This window comes from Rhinolophus sinicus, chromosome 15 (assembly GCF_057876585.1).
Source record: "Rhinolophus sinicus isolate RSI-liver-muscle chromosome 15, RSI-T2T, whole genome shotgun sequence".
Lineage (NCBI taxonomy): Eukaryota > Metazoa > Chordata > Mammalia > Chiroptera > Rhinolophidae > Rhinolophus > Rhinolophus sinicus.
This window is the reverse complement of record NC_142515.1, coordinates 23,253,244-23,268,910: the sequence shown is the minus strand read 5'-3', so window position 1 is coordinate 23,268,910 and position 15,667 is coordinate 23,253,244.

Genomic DNA, 15,667 nt, shown 5'->3' with positions numbered 1-15,667 from the left:
AGGTAAATATCTGAAACGATGTGAGTGTGCCGAGGTTGGGACATGGGAGGTGGAGTGGAGGGGGTCAGCTGGAGGGGTGGGGGCCAGGCCTGGTAGGTGTTGCCTTGGCTTCGTTTCAGCAGGCTGGCAACCTGACCCAGTTACCTCTCTTGTGACCCTAATGCCCCTGATCCCAGGGCCAGTGGGAGTAAGGAAAGGAAGAAGCAAGGCCTAGCAGCACATGGGCAAAATGGGAACTCAGGGAGGGGACCCGGAGGCATCAGTCCTTTGTAATGATCCCAGTCCTGGTCTTCGACTCTCCTGCCTTGAGGGGTGAGTGCCTGAACCAGGGGCTGACTCTCCCCCAACTATGGACCCCCTGGATTTCTGACTCTCCTAAAAACAGCCTTTCTGTAGGTTCCTTAGAGAGGACTTGGATTCTCATTCATTCATTCATTCATTCATTCCTCCATTCATCAAACATTGAGCATCAGCTGTGTTCAAAGCCCAGGCAGGAAGGATACTGAGGTATAGACAGCATAAAGCTGGACTGTGAAAAGCTCAAGTCTAGACATAAGAGGAAGAGGAATCTGGGCAGGAGTCCTTTTGTTGAAGAGGTTCTTTTGAGGAATCATTAAGAAAAAAAAAAGAAGGGAGGGCCTTTTGTATTAAAGCGTATGGCTCAGCACAGGCACTGGGCCCAGGAAGCATGCGGGGACTCAGGCAGCTCTGGGGACCAACTTCTCTCTCATGGCAAGATCAAAAGTTACCCCACAGTGTCTCTTTTCTCTCTGTGTCTCTCTCCTCATTAATATTAGTAAAATTAATAATTGTTATTATTATAATAGGAGGAGGAGGAAAGATAACTAACGAGTTCTGTGCATTTACCAAATGTCAGACATGTTGGTGTCCATCCTTATCTCAGTTAATCCTCTTAAGAACACTGAGTTAGCTGATATCTTAGCCCCATTTTACATATGAGAACACTGAGGCTCGAAGAGGTGTGGCATCCTGCCCCAGGCTCAAGCCAGGAAGTAGAGGAGTCAGGATTCTCACTCAGGTCAGCCTCCAGAGCCCCAACTCATAACTGCTTCTGACCCCCATGCAGCCCCAAGAGCTCCCTGGATTTCCTCATAATTTCTCATAACTGTGACTTGCATTTGACCAGCCGGCCTCTCTGAGTCTCACTCTACATCACCTCTGTTAACTGCTCTAGTCTCTTCGTATTTCATAGTTCAAATTCCCAGGAGAGGACATCAGATTGGCCCAGCTCATCTTTTAATGACAGACCACATCATAAGCAGCTGCCCAACCAAAGAGCTGGCTGTGAGTGGGGCCAAGTGCAGCCACTGACCAGCACTTTTTCATAGAACCAAGTGTAGAAATGATATCATACTAGGGAGGCAATGCAAAGTGCTACAAGAACAGGGCGAGAAAAAGATGAGGGGAGGCTTTGTGGAGGATATTTTGTGATTTTAGTCTTGAAATAAGCATAGGATTTGAGGAGCAGAGTTGGAAACAAGGATTTCCTGAAGAAAAGAAGAGCGTGAACACAGGTATGGGGTTGGGATAACATGAGTCATGTTCAAGGGCCAATGAATAGTTCTGTTTTTTAGGAGTGTGGGGTGCATGAGCCAAAGACTGGAAAAGCAGGACTTAAATGCTAGTGTGAGTCAGAATTTAATTTAATGGGAGTCATGAAAGGTCTTTGAGCAGGGGAAGGATGTGATCAGATGTGTGCTTTAGGTGGGATGACCATGTGACCACGGCCATTTACACCTATTGTCCCCCTGTAATTATTATTATTTTTATTCTTAAAATGTGTTATTATTATTTTACAAAGCCCCTTTCACTCTCAAAAGCATCCTTGTTTGGATAATAAAGTATATATATGGTTGCCCCAGCTTTAGGGGCTGTGGGCTGTTGCTCTGCTAGGATTAGTGTGAATGGGGCTGGATGAGAGACATGATGGTCCTGAATGAGGATATTGCCATAATCTAGGAAGAAAGGAAGGCCAGACAGAACTGGGTGGGGGCAGAAAGGACTAACACAAAAGGGTGTGGGCAAGAGACAGGGCTAATGTAGAATTGACCAGACCTGGTGGTTGAATGGATTTGGGGGGATAAGAAAGGCGAAGAGAGGAGTCCAAGTGACTCTTAGGTGTTCAGCTTGACTGTTGGAAAGAATGGTGGAAGTTTGAAAGCAGGTTGGGGAGGGGATAGAGACAATGATTGTTGTTATAATGAGTTTGAGGTGCTCTGGAACATCCACTCAGAGATGCTCAACAGGAAGCTGGACGTTCTAGATGGGAAGTCAGAAGAGCCAGTTAGGGATTTTTCCAAAGAGATGGCTAGCAGAGGCCAGGGGATTCGTGAGCTTGCCAGAAACAGAGTAACACAAGACTGGAAACTGAATCCTGGGAGGTTCCTATATTTAGGAAGTTGGAGGAAGGAAAGGCATCAGAGGAGACTAAAGAGGGATAGTTGGAAAGTTAGGAGGAAAGCAAGGGGCAATGCGTGACCTGGAAATGATGGACGTTTTACGGAGGGAACTGGTGTTAAATCCTGCAGAGCGGTCAGTGAGGCGGGCAGAGCACATGGCCAGCGGGGTTGGTTATTTCAAGGTCACAGACTGTAAGAGACTACCGGGTGGTGAGGACATTGCATGAAGAGTGAATGGCAAAGAACTAGAAGTGATCAGGGTGATTTCTCATTCATAAAGTTTGTCCAGGACAAAGAGGAAAGAAGGAGAGCCAAGAGGTAGAAGATACTTGATGGGGAAAATTCTGGGAAGATGCAGGAGAGGTTGGATCCTTGGTAAGAAGGAATTCTTCTTCCTCAGAGACAAGAGGGAAGAATAACGGTGAGTGATGATCCAGAGAAATTCTGGGGTGAACTGGAGGGATTGGGAGAGTTAGAGAGGATGATATTATTCAAGGAATGGTCTCCACATGCTTGGTCAAGTTAGAGCTGAAGGCTTGCAGAGGAAGTTTGTAATGGTTGTGGAATTGTAATGATGAGCCAATTATAGATGAAGAGGAAGGTTTGTTTGTTTTTGTTTGTTTGTTTGTTTGTTTAACACATACTGGTGAAGGATGAGTTGAGGCAGCATGAATGAGCCAGTTTTTTTGTTTTTGTTTTTTTCACCTGCCCCAGGATGCTCAGGAGTAGGAGCCAGAAAAGTGGATGGCAGTATAGCTTAGGGCTGGAGGCTGGTAGGCAGGGTGACAGGAAGCACAGTGTTGAAATGGCTGACATGGATCCAGGATAGGAAGCGAGGAAGTCAAGCCAGAATGGAGGTGATGGCCTGGGAGGAGGTGGAGGGCTTGAGGGACCAGAGAGCAAGTGAGTAGGAATGAGGGAATGAGTGAGGTGAGAGTATGATAGGAGATTGGGATCAAAGAGGAGAATTTCAGATTCTGAAATTCTGGAGTTTCCAGGAGTGAGGGGTGGTCATACCAATTAGTGACTGGAGAGAAGTGAAGGAAACTGTGCAGAATGGCTGGGTTCAAGATCTTCAGGGGACCGAGGAGGCTGGGTCCGGTGGCTGGGAATTGAGCTGCTCTCAGCGTCCCCAGTGACCCTTCAGATTTGAATTTTTTTTTTAAAATTACACAAGTGGTACATGTTCCTTTATTTTTAAAAAATCTGGGCATCTAATGTATATAGCATTGTGATTGTAGTTAATGGTACTGTATTGTGTACTTGAAAATTGCTAAGAGGATAGATCTTAAATGGAGAACAAAAAATAAATGGTAGTTCCATGATGTAATGGAGGTGTTAACTAATGTTACAGTGGTAATTTTATTGAAATAGATAAGTGTGTATTGCACTTATGTTGTGTACCTTAAACTTACACAATGTTATATTGCAATATAATTGCAAAAAAGCTGAAAAAAGAACATTCAAATGATCTAAATTAAATTGAAATTACTCATAATCCTATGCCTCAAATATTACTAAAGTTAACGTGTTGATGAATATTCTCCCAGACTTTGAGATACATATATGTGCGTGTGTGAGTGTGTGTGTGTGTATAAAATGGGGATCACATTGTCTGTACATAATGGTTTCTTAAATAAGCTTAATTTTGGAATAATTTTAGATTTACAGAAAGCTTGCCAAGGTGGTACAGAGTTTCCATGCCACTGACCCAGGGTCCCCTAATGCCAACATCTTACATGGCCATGTTACATTTGTCAGAACGAGGAAACCGGTACATATTATTAACTGAACTTCTGACTTTATTTGGCTTTCACTAGTTTTCCCACTAATGTCCTTTTCTTACTGCGGATCCCATCCAGGCCCCCACGTAGCATTTAGTACACATACTGTTTTGCAAGCTGCTTGTTTTGCTCAATGTTATGTGAACACCTTTCGGTAATGCTAAACATTCTTCCACATCATCATTTTAGTGACTGCGTGGTATTCTGTTGATGGTTGTGTCACTGCCAATCCCTACTGTGGAATGTTTAGGTTGTTTCCAATTTTTCACTGTTATAAACCAAGCTGGGATGAGCCCCTTGAAGCTAAATTGTCTAGACTATCCCCGCTCATTTCCTTACAATAAATTCCTAAACAGGCCTTTGCTGAGGCCAAAGGGATGCGCCTCGTAGAGACCCTGGATCCATCTTACCCAACTGGCCTCCTGAAAAGTTGTATCATTTTACCTCTTGCCAACATCGCTCAGGATTTTTTTTTTAAGTTTTGGTGGGAGGGGTGTGAGTGCAGAAGACCCTTAAGAGAGGCTGCCTCTCAATGTCATATCCCTCGCTCTACACTCAACTCTTCTCTAGACCACTGGGTCTGAGTTGGCCCTGAATACAGCCAGCAGCTGGGATGGGGGTGGGGTGTGGCCAGGCTATGGCCCCTGGGCTCTGGGGACACCTCCTGTGCTGGGAGCTGAGGAGGGGGCCTGGACAGCTGCCTGGGCTTTGTTCTTTTGCCAAGAGGTGAGCTGGCGGGGAGGGAAGGGATGAAGAGAGATTGTAAGGGGAGAGGGAGCCCTCCTCTCGCCCCATGAAAGCTGAGAGGCAGGAGGGCAGCTCCCTGAGCTGGCCAGGGGGGCAGCAGACGGATTGGGAAAAACGTAACATCCCCGAGACGCATGCTCCAGTTCAAGCAGGAGGCATTAAGGATGAAATATCTCCTGAGCAACAATTCATCTCTAACTGGGAGGAGAGGGACTCGCTGACATTTAGCTGTGATCAGAGGCTGCACACGCCTGTCTCCAGAAGCCTAATAGGAGCTTGGCTGCCTGTGTGTTCAAGAAACTGGTGTGCGTGTGTGTGTGTGTGTGTGTGTGTGTGTGTGTGTGTGTGTGTGTATGTGTAACAGTATGAGGAACTGTGTGCGACTATAGTGAAGCAGTGGCTATATGGGTGATCCTATGTGTGATGTTGAGTATGTGTGGGCACTTGTGCAAGTGTATGCTAGGCTATTGTACAGTACTGTATGTGTGATGGTAAGATTGACCCTGAAATTGGCCTTGAGACACATATGAGATTGGGTAAGAGATAGTAAATGTGAAACTGACCCCCAGGCTAGGCGCGATCTCAGGCCACTGTCAGCCCATGAGACAACTTTGTGAGAATTAACAAGAGGTATCCCGTCTTCCACAAAGTCACAGCGCCCCAGTTGTGCTTTTATGGAGCTTTCTTGTGCAGTGTGCAATGTGTGTTACTCTACATGAAGGCCCTGGGTAGGCTCCCCACTCTCTTCTTATAGTCCAGTGGAATTTTCTCCACCATGGCATTTACTATGATTTTTTTTTTAATGTCTTTAACAATTTTCTGTAAGTGTTTGTTTGATCTCTCTCCCCTGCTAGTCTGTAAGCTCCATGGAAGCTAAGACCACTTGTCTAGGTCCGTCTTATTCATCATTGTAACACCAGCTCCTGGCCCAGTGCATGGGGCAGAGGTGTTGCTCTATAAACGCTTGTTGGAAGACTAAATGAATGACTAGGACATATGCATATAGGAGTGTAGACCTGAGCCAGGTGTTACATGTATCTGTTGGATGTGAGTGCAAATGAGTGTCATTGTCATTCTCCAAAGGCTCTTCTCACCTGTTTCCTAAGCTCTCACCCCCAAATTAGCCAAGGACAAGAGTGGCCTGGAGACAGGAGGACACTTGAGGAGAAGGGGGCCAGCTCCACCTCTGCACTGTGCAGGGGGAGAGGTAGGATTGGGCTTGTTGGCTGGAGGGACAGCAAGGGATCACATCCTTCCCCTCCAGCTTGGATGCTCTCCAGCCTCATTTTCCAGGCCTGTGTGAGGCTCTGAGAGTTCTGTGAATTGAAGCACAGGCACCTGGAACTGGGGTGGCCCAGGCAGTGTTTCTCAAAGCTGGACTCGGGAGAAACTCCTGACCATGCTTTCCAGGGCCTAGTCCCAAGCACCATATATCCCAGCCTGGGGTTCAAACAACCAATCCTGCTTTTGTCCCCACCTGACTTACTCAGGTAGCATAGGATTTCTTTGCCTTCCTGCAGTCAACAGTCACCAATATCGCACTAACCTCATCCCCTAGTCATGGCCTAGTCCCTGAGAAGAAGAGTCCTGTGACCCCATCTTTTGAGGGAGTGGTATAGAGATGAAAAAGATCTAGGCGGTGGATTTGGCAGGAGGGTGACAAAGGAGCAGAGAGAAAATGAGCTTGGAAGGCAGGAAAGGGACAGAAAAGTGAAAGTGCTGGTGGGCTAAACAGGCTCGGGCAGAGTAGGAGGCAAATGGTTCAGGACAGAAGTGTGGCCATGCCCTTGCTGGTGTGGGGGTGGGGAGCGGAAGGGATGGGAGGAGTCTCGAGTTCACCAGTCCCAGGTGGCCATCAGCACAGCTAGCCCCAGCCCTATCCCTAAAATCTGAAAATGTCCCCAAGTCCACTCATGCTGAGGTGGGAACTTGCTCAACTGGGGAATGTGCTCAGAGTCCCTTGGGGGAAAGACACTATGTATCAGAATAGCACGCGAGACCACAGGGCAGTCGGACAGAAGGGACCGGAGCGGATGGTGGTCCTTGGGTGCCCGGGACCTCAGTTTCCCTTCCACATGAGGGAAGAGGACCATATGTTCATACGCTTTGTCAGGTTTCCTCCAGCTCAGACCATGCGAATGGGACTCTGACCATGTAGCAGCATCTGAGGGCTGCACTCCGTCACTGGCTAGGTGCCGCTGGCCTTCACACTCTCAGCAAAGGCTCAGACACAATGTTCCAGGGGTGCCTGGCAGATCTTAGAGGCCCCTCCCCTGGCCCACGGGGACCCTAACCTTTTATCCTCCTTTTCTGACCCCCCTCACCCATCCTTCCAGAGGGAGAGGCAGACAGCGAGCGTGCTGTTTGCTCTGGAATCTGACCTTATGAGCAGGCAATCCCCTGCCTCTGGCCTCTGCCCTCTCTCCTAGGGCCCTCAGTGCTTCTTCACTGGGGGTGGCTGCCACCCTGTGTAGAGACCAGCCTAGCTGGGAGAGGAAGCAAAATATATTTTTTCTGCTGAGGCCATAGGGGATCATATCCTGCTTCTCCCAGGAAGGGGATCAGGACAGATTAGGAATGGAGGGGAGGGGGCCTGCTCTCCTCTGTCACCATCCTCCCCCAATTTCAAAGCTGCTTGGCTCCATAGATGACTGGAACCAATTGCAGGTAATATCCCTGTCAGGGCATAGCTGCACTCATCCATTACCTGCTGGAATCTCACCCACTGCCCTCTCGGGGGACGGGCTCAGGCATGTGGCTGACCCTTGACAAGCTGGAAAGGCCATGGGTATTTTTTCCTTCCTCTCTTCTTAGTGATGACTGTGAGCTTCTTAAGGATAAGAACCAAGTCTTTTTCTTCTTGTTGTCTTTGAGGTCCAGCTCAGTGCTCAGCACATAGTAGCTGCTCAATAAAAAGGCAGAGCAAATGAATGAATGAGAGAGGGGAGAAGAAAGGACTTTATTGCTTTTCTCTGTTTGATGGAAATAAGAGGAGGTTGTGTTTATTAACTGATATGTCTACCACCATAGAGTCTTCCTGTGATGGCAAGGGACAATTGCTTCTTACCCTCCCACTGGCCACCTCCCTGAGTCACTTTACAATCCATTTCCCCAGCATTTGGAGGAGTCATTATTAATGAGCAGCGAAAGTTTAGGCTGCCTTGCTCACATGTCCTGGAGCCACCAACCCCACCCTCTTTGCAGGCAAGCAGTAAATCAATGCTTTTTGCCCTGGGCAGAGCCCTGTGCCAGGCATTGGGAAGGGGTCTGGCCTCAAACATATAAAATAAGGATCCAGTTTCCTCCTTCTTACCTCACCCCAGCCCTCGGGGACATGTTTTTCAGATCTAGGGAATGGAGAGCCATTCCTTTTGGGTTATATAATCAGATCCAGAGATGCACTTTGGGATCCGAATTCAAGACAGATGCACACCCTTTCCTTCCCCACGAGTCACGTGTGACTGGAGGGTTTGGCCACTTGCAAAAAACCTGGGTACCTGTGGATCCCTGGGAGGGTAAGAGGGAGACTGAAGCCACTATAGCCAGAGTGCAGGGGTGGGTAGAGGTACAAGCTCCTGCTGCCTCTGACATACCACCTCCCATAAAAGAGCAGTGTTGCGTTCTTTCTGGAGACACCAGGGAACTATAGGAGGACAATTCTAGTGGTGATCTCTATTGGACAAACCAGCAGGGGAGCAAAGATCTTGTCCCCTCCCCCTAACCTTTTCTCCTGTCTCTGATACTTTCTATGCACCAGGTTTCTCTGTTGGCAAGTCCTGCCCAGAAATATCCTTTCCCAGCTTCCTCTGGGCTTGGGAGTCACCAAACCAGCCTTTGTATCTAACTATACAAATCCAGCCTGTTTCACTCAGCAAAAATCCAAGAAAAGATGTTGGCTGGATGTTAGTCCCCTGAGAGAGCGTGGAAATACCGAATTCCCCAGGCCTAACCAGAAAGACTTCTCTAACTGATGGCAGAATGCCCAGGGTTAAGTGGCCATGAGTTAGAGATAAACCAAGGGTCCAAAAGCCAGAGCATCCAAATAGGCAGAAAGGGATTGCAGATTTCAATGGATAGGTCAGGGCAGAATCCAAAAGGTCAAATAGGGCAATGGGAACTTGATCCTGAGGCAAGAATGGTTGAGTGAGGGGGATGCTGGGGTGCAAGGGGTATAAGGTGGAAATTAGGGGTACGCTCTGAGGACTTCTAGATCAGAAAAGGACAGCTGGGGGTGACCTTACCAAATGTTGGAGGTCCTAATACTTATTATGGTGATGGTAGACATGGTTGTCATAGTGAAGTTGATAATTATAGTGACTGTATGATTATGGTAATAGCAGCAATGGGGTGATGGGTGGTCATGGTATTGTTAATAATTTGTTAATGATTGCTGCCATGGTGTTAAAGGGAGTAAGTGATGATAATTGTTGTCATGGTGAAGGAAGTGGTGACATTGAAGCTCACAGTGACAGAAGCAATAATTTTGGGGGTGATGGAAGTATTGGTGACAGTAACTATGGTCACATGTGAAGGGGGCTGTGATGGTGGTAGAGATGTTGAATTGCTATCCAGTTGAGGGAGTTGGTGGTAAGGATTACATTGGTAAATATGGACTCTTCATGTAGTATGGTGGCTTTTCCTTAATCCCGAGAAGTGTAGGAGATAAGCCCGATCCTTGAGGTGAGCTCAGGAGGAACATGTGACAGCCCCGGGTCTCCTGAGCTGGAGGGTGGACCACTTCTCATTGTATCAGATCTGCACTGTCTTTCCTGCTCCACTTTTTTCTGATTATAGACGAAGTAGAGATTGGAGTGTAAACCACACTCCAGCTTTCCCTTCCTTTTCTCCATTTTCCTAGGGGTCTACTTGCTTCCTAATATAGCCTTTCTCCAGGGTCCAATATAGGAAACTAAGACATAGAGGTTTTTCTTTGTGAGCTGAAGCCACAGCATCATGGGTATGGCAGACATCTAGCTAGAAATGGGGTATTTGACAAAAGGCCCTCCTTGCAGTGATAGGTGCAGTGGTTACTGTAACTGCTATGCTTAACCCAGGGCTGGTCCTCAGTCCCTAATTTGTTCAACCCCTGGCAGTTCCTTTAGACCTGTGCTGGCCAATCCTGTTGCTACTAGCTAGATGCAGCTATTGAGCACTTGAAATACAACTAGTCCAATTGAGATGAGAGTGTAAAATATACATTGGATTTTGAAGATCTAACATGCAAAAAAGAATGGAAACCAGTTCTTACTAATTTTTATACTGATATGTTGAAATAACGTTTTGGAAATATTGAGTTAAATAAAATATATTATTAAAACTAATTTTACCTGTTTCTTTAAATTTTAAAAAAATTGTCTCTACTGAAAATTTTAAATAACATAAGTGGTTCACATTATATTGTACAGTGCTGCTTTGGATCATTTGCTTATCCTTTGTTCAGGGAAGCAAAAGGAAAGAAATGAAACAAATTACAAAATAACAGTGAGCTAAGCACATAATAAGTTTGTTTCTCTCTCCCATAACGTCTAAGCAGAAGCACTCCAGGGCAGCTATGGCAGCTTCACTCCACAGGGTCAAGGCCCCAGGTTTCTTCTTAATTATTGCTCCACCATCCTCAAGACATGGCTTCCATTTTGACATCTAAGATGGCTGCTCTAGTTCCCATGTGCACTTTATACCCAGTGAAAAGGGGAGAAAAGGATATGGAGAGTCAATTTCTTTTTTTTTTAAGGGCAGAGCCCAGAAGGTACAACATTACTTCTGCTTGCATCTCATTGGACAGAATCTAGTTACTTGGACATACCTAGCTGCAAGGGAGTCTGGGGAATGTAGTCCTAAACTGGATGGCCAGGTTCCAGTTAACACTTGGGGGTTTTATTATTAAAAGAAGAAGGGGGAAATGATATTGAGGGACAACCAGCAGTTCTGATACAATAAGAGTGGGGTGATCCCCTAGGCTCACACCTCCTACAGGTCTGAGGAGTGGCTAGCGCCACTTGGGCAGCAGGAGAATGGAGCAGACAACCGTCAAGAAAATCCTGCTCCTTTAAAAGAAATGCCTTTAACAAAGGCAGCCCAAATCCCAGCATATTCCCAGATGTTCCTTGGTCAGAAAGGTTGTAAGAGAGCAAAGAAAGAAGGCAGTCTGAGAAGAAAGAGAAAGAGGATGAGTGAGTACCTGTGTGTGGCTGAGAATGATCAATGAATTCTAAGTTCTCTTGCTTGTGACAGTGACTATGATTCCAATATTTTGGACATTTATACTCAAGTTCTTCATTTGTCATATGACATAGGAACAATGGCTGCAAACATTTGTTAAGTAGGCTCTGTTTATTAAAAACCTGCTTGCCTGCCTTCTTTCCTTCCACCTATGTCCATTTATATGGCTAATAGGTACCTAGGGGTTGCCAGGGAAGTAGACTCAGGAGATATATGAGGCTGATATTTAAGGGAATGGTCTGACTGGGGAGTCAGAAAACCACCAGTGACAACTGTCTAAACAAAGAAGGAGTGAGCGATGGCTGGGATGGGACACTGGGCATGGCTTTGACTTTCTCTTTGATCCAGGTCTTCTTACAAAAAGATACTGAAGAAAAATAAACTAGGTCTCCATGAAGGTAGGGTCTAGGTGTATCACAGACACTGGTGTATTCCTGTTGCCTGGTATGTAGTAAGAGCGTGGTAAGCATTTGCTGAATGGATGAAGGCTGGGTTGGCTTTACTCTGGAGTCAGATTTTATATTATTTGGGTTTCGAAGGTGGGGACTCCACGGATACCCCTGCCCTGAATACATACGCCTCTTTCTCAGTGTCTCCGTCTCTGGATCTGCATTGCCATCCTTCCCAGGATCTTCCCTCCAGGATTGCTGAGCTAATCACTCAAGCTCAGCTCAGGCTGCTTCTGGGGAGTGGGGCAAGTATGGACAGTTCCTAGGAGGCCTGTCTTCACCTTCCTGGAAGACCCACCTTTGTTCCTGGTCAGAGCCAGGGCTTCCCTGGCTGCTGCCTCCTCCAGGCAGCCCCTTTCTCACTCATCAAGGGTCAGAAAAGGAGACCACAATCAGCTCTAGGAGAAGGCCCGGCAGGATGAAGGGGCCCATACCCTGGACTTCTTCCTCCTCCCATACATCTTGGTGTCAAACACATTTTATTTCCTCACGTCTGGGGACTCCAGGGCTTCCCCTCCAGGATTACTTCCTCCTCCGGTTTGTTTTCCAGCTGGAGACTCTAAGAGCCCCACGGCAGGGGGGCGGCTCCTCTGCTGTGGCCCATGAGGCTTCAAAGGGCCCAGAGTGGAATGCCAGCTGGGGAGACTGCCAGCCTGGGAGGAGGGGTCCAAGGTATGGGGCTCTGGATGGGGTCCCCCACTCATTTTCAAGTCCCCCTCATTGGCTAAGGGGCTGTATCTATGGGTAGAAGTTGACTTCAAAGGTCAGGAATGGGGAACCCCCCTGCCATCCCCTCCCCTGGGGCTCTGAGGGGGGCAGGAAATGTCCCCCCCCCCCATGATGGATTAGGTGCCTAAGAGCCATGGCGAGCTCATGGCTGGGGAGACCTTCTCCCTTTTCATGGGGCTCAGATTTCACGATTTTGGGAGGGAGGAGGGGGTGAAATAATTAGTAATTTGTGATTAAGTCTTTTCATGGATATTTTGTTTCTTTGTTCTGTGATGTCGCCTGGAGCCATTTAAAAAATGACTTAATGACAAAAAAAAATAATTGCTCTTTGTAACTAATGACTGTGTCAGAACTTGGAAATCACCAAAGCCTCAGAAAGTAGAAACCGAGACATAGGCGGGGGTGGGGGTGTGCCACTCTCCGAGGAATCAGATCAGCAATCATAAAGTGGCCAGGGATCCCTTTGCACCTGGGAGGACTCCTGCCTTTGTCTGGAGCCAGCAAGCACCCCAGGCTCACCTTTAGCCTGAGGGCTTCAGGCCTAGGGTTCCCTGAGGAGTCTTTGCTCCCCCATCAAGAGTCCTGGTCAGAACTCCGGCGGCCAGCCTAGACTGTCCCAGCTGGTCTAGCCTTGTAGTCACTCCCTCCTCCACAGAATCCACCCTGGGGTGAGGATGAAGAGGCAGTCAGGCCCTTTCCCCTCCACTCCAGCAGCCAAGATGGAGCCCCACAATTGCCCTGGGATTCTGGACTCTTTTGGGTCTTGTCTATTGCTCTTGTCTCTCCAACTAGGCTGGGTGTTCCCTGGGGCACAGAAAAAAACCTCTTCCCTCCTGACACCCCTGCCCCTCCACTTGGGGTGAGTATAGCTAACCTACAGCTCCACCTCAGGCTGGTGCCCTGCAGAGCTCCAAGCCACCCGAGGAGGATCCACCCAGGGCTTAAGCCCCAAGAACTCAGCTCAGCTCCCACTTCCTTCTGCCACCCCCAGCCGCCTCCAGAAGCCTCTGGGGAGTGGGCTGGGAGATGGGGAATTGCTCACGCAGCAGATTCCGCTCTTGTTCCCTTCCCAGCCCTCTCTCTGATCTCTCCCAGGGGGAATTGCTGGGGGAGGGGGGGAACCCGTTAACTTGTGCCTTCTATTTGGTTTTCCTCTGGTTATTGTTTAAAATGCAGAGATTATGAGGTCAAACTCTCCCAGCCAATATTTTTCTAATGAAAAATGTAGTAAGGCACGACTGAGTAATCTAATCTATAAGTTAAGCGTTCCACACAGCAGCGATTTTCACCGACAGAACTTCAATAAATCTTGTTTTGAGAAAAATGATATGAGGCTGATGTTCTATTTTTGTCAATTTGAATGGACGCCCCTACCCCCCAGTCCCTAGAAACACTGCATTGCACCCAGCCAATCTCCTTCCCTCCCCCTGAGCTGGCTGGATGAAAGGGGGGGACGGGAATGATGAGGTGGGAGGCTTGAGTTTGGGTCCAGCTAGGCTCTGAGGATCTGGAGCCAGAGGTATCTGCTTTAGCCCACCTGGCTCCTATGACACTCCTCCTGGTGAGGGGTCCCTGAGGGGACTGAGGGTCCTGAAGGAAAAGGCAGCCTGTGGCGTAAGAGAATATGCCTTCCCTAGCCACAGGGTCAGGGTTGCCCAGGCAAGCCTGTCTACCCCAGCTGTCCCAAGGCTGAGCAAAGAGCAAACAGCAAGCCTCACACCTTCCCTCAACTCCCAACAAGCCATTGATAGATTTGGCAAGAAAAGCCTCACCTCAGGCAGAATTATTTAGCGCCATCCTTGCTGCTACCCCATAGCCTGAGTAGAACAGAGTGGATGAGGCAGAATGTGGTGAACCACCCCCCATACACACACACAAAGGGTGTGTGTGTGTGTGTGTGTGTGTGTGTGTGTGTGTGTGTACCTGTATGTAGGGCCCTGGGAGGCAGGGCTGTCCTGATGGACATGTGTGTCATAAGCCTGTCATGGATGATGGCTGCCAAGAAAAAAATCAGGGAAGATATTTTGAGCCCAGGGAATATGTGGGAGGCCGGGAGAAAGGGTATGGAGAGGCTATTTGAAGAAACTGGAGAAGCTCTAAGGGCAGCCAGAAAGGATTATGGCACCTCATCAGAGAGAAATCAATTAGGAGAGGTTGCAAAATGAGGAGCTCCTCTTCGCCTCCTCCGTACAACAATTCACTGAGGGGAACGTATTAAGACGAACAGAAATGCCAGCGCAGAGAAAGGCTTTTCTGGGTGGAGGCCCAGCAGCATTTAGGTTCAAAAGAGCCAGAGGCTGCCTCCTGAAATCTGCAGGCATGGAAAGCCAGGACAGGTGTGATCTCTCAGTTCTCAGTGTCCAGGGAAGCAGAGTATACAGGAAGAAGGCCTGGAGTAGGGCTTCCGCAGATCGGTGGGCTTAAGTTCTGACATTACCAATGGTCAACTCATTTTTTTCATCTGTAAATGAGAAACAAAAAAAACCCCAGTTCTACTTACCTGATAGCAATGTTAACAGATTAAATGAGAAGCTGTATGGGAACATGCACACTGTTTACTTTCAAGTCCTGCACAAAATGAGCTATTGGTAGCATTGTTATTGCACTGCGCTGGGGGTGAAGACCTGGGACCAACTTTTGAAGCATTGTTATTTCGCTGGGTCAGATTAAACTGAGTGACAAGACTGGGCGTCTGTCACTGGTCTGTCTCTAGAGTTTGGGCTTAGAGATTTCTTCATGGAGCAGGGAAGGAGTTTTTACGCATCCATCAGTGGCCCAAATATGCCAAGGATCTATGGTGTGGAGGTGATCCTGGGAAAGGCTTTGGGCTGGTGGACAAGAACCTGGGGGCTGGGAAGAAGACCTGGGAGAGGAGGAGTCTCTGAGAGTGAGGGAAGGGCAGGGGCCCTTCATCTCTGGAGGCAAGTCCAGGCACCAAAGGTGTGGTCCTTTCTCCCCCAGGCCTTACCAATCCTTCCTCCCTCTGGTGTCAGTGCAGGGGACATTCTAAGGCTCCCAGCAGCTTTCCAGGTGGGGAGGGGGTGGTGTTTTTAACCCCAAATGTCAAACATTGGCTCCCTTTTGTCTTCTGACCCCCATCTACCATTCCCTCCCATTCAACCTCCCACTGACTGTTCCAAGCAAAAGGCCACCCAAGCCCAGGGCAGCCTGAACCAAGGGGAAGTGGGGAGGTGGTCTGGGATGACCAGACCTGAAACTACCTGAGCAGCCTCGGAAACGCCGGAAAACGCTTCCCAAGGAAAATGGGAGGTGAGGGGAGACAGTATGGACTTCATGCATGACCAGGGTGAGGGATGAA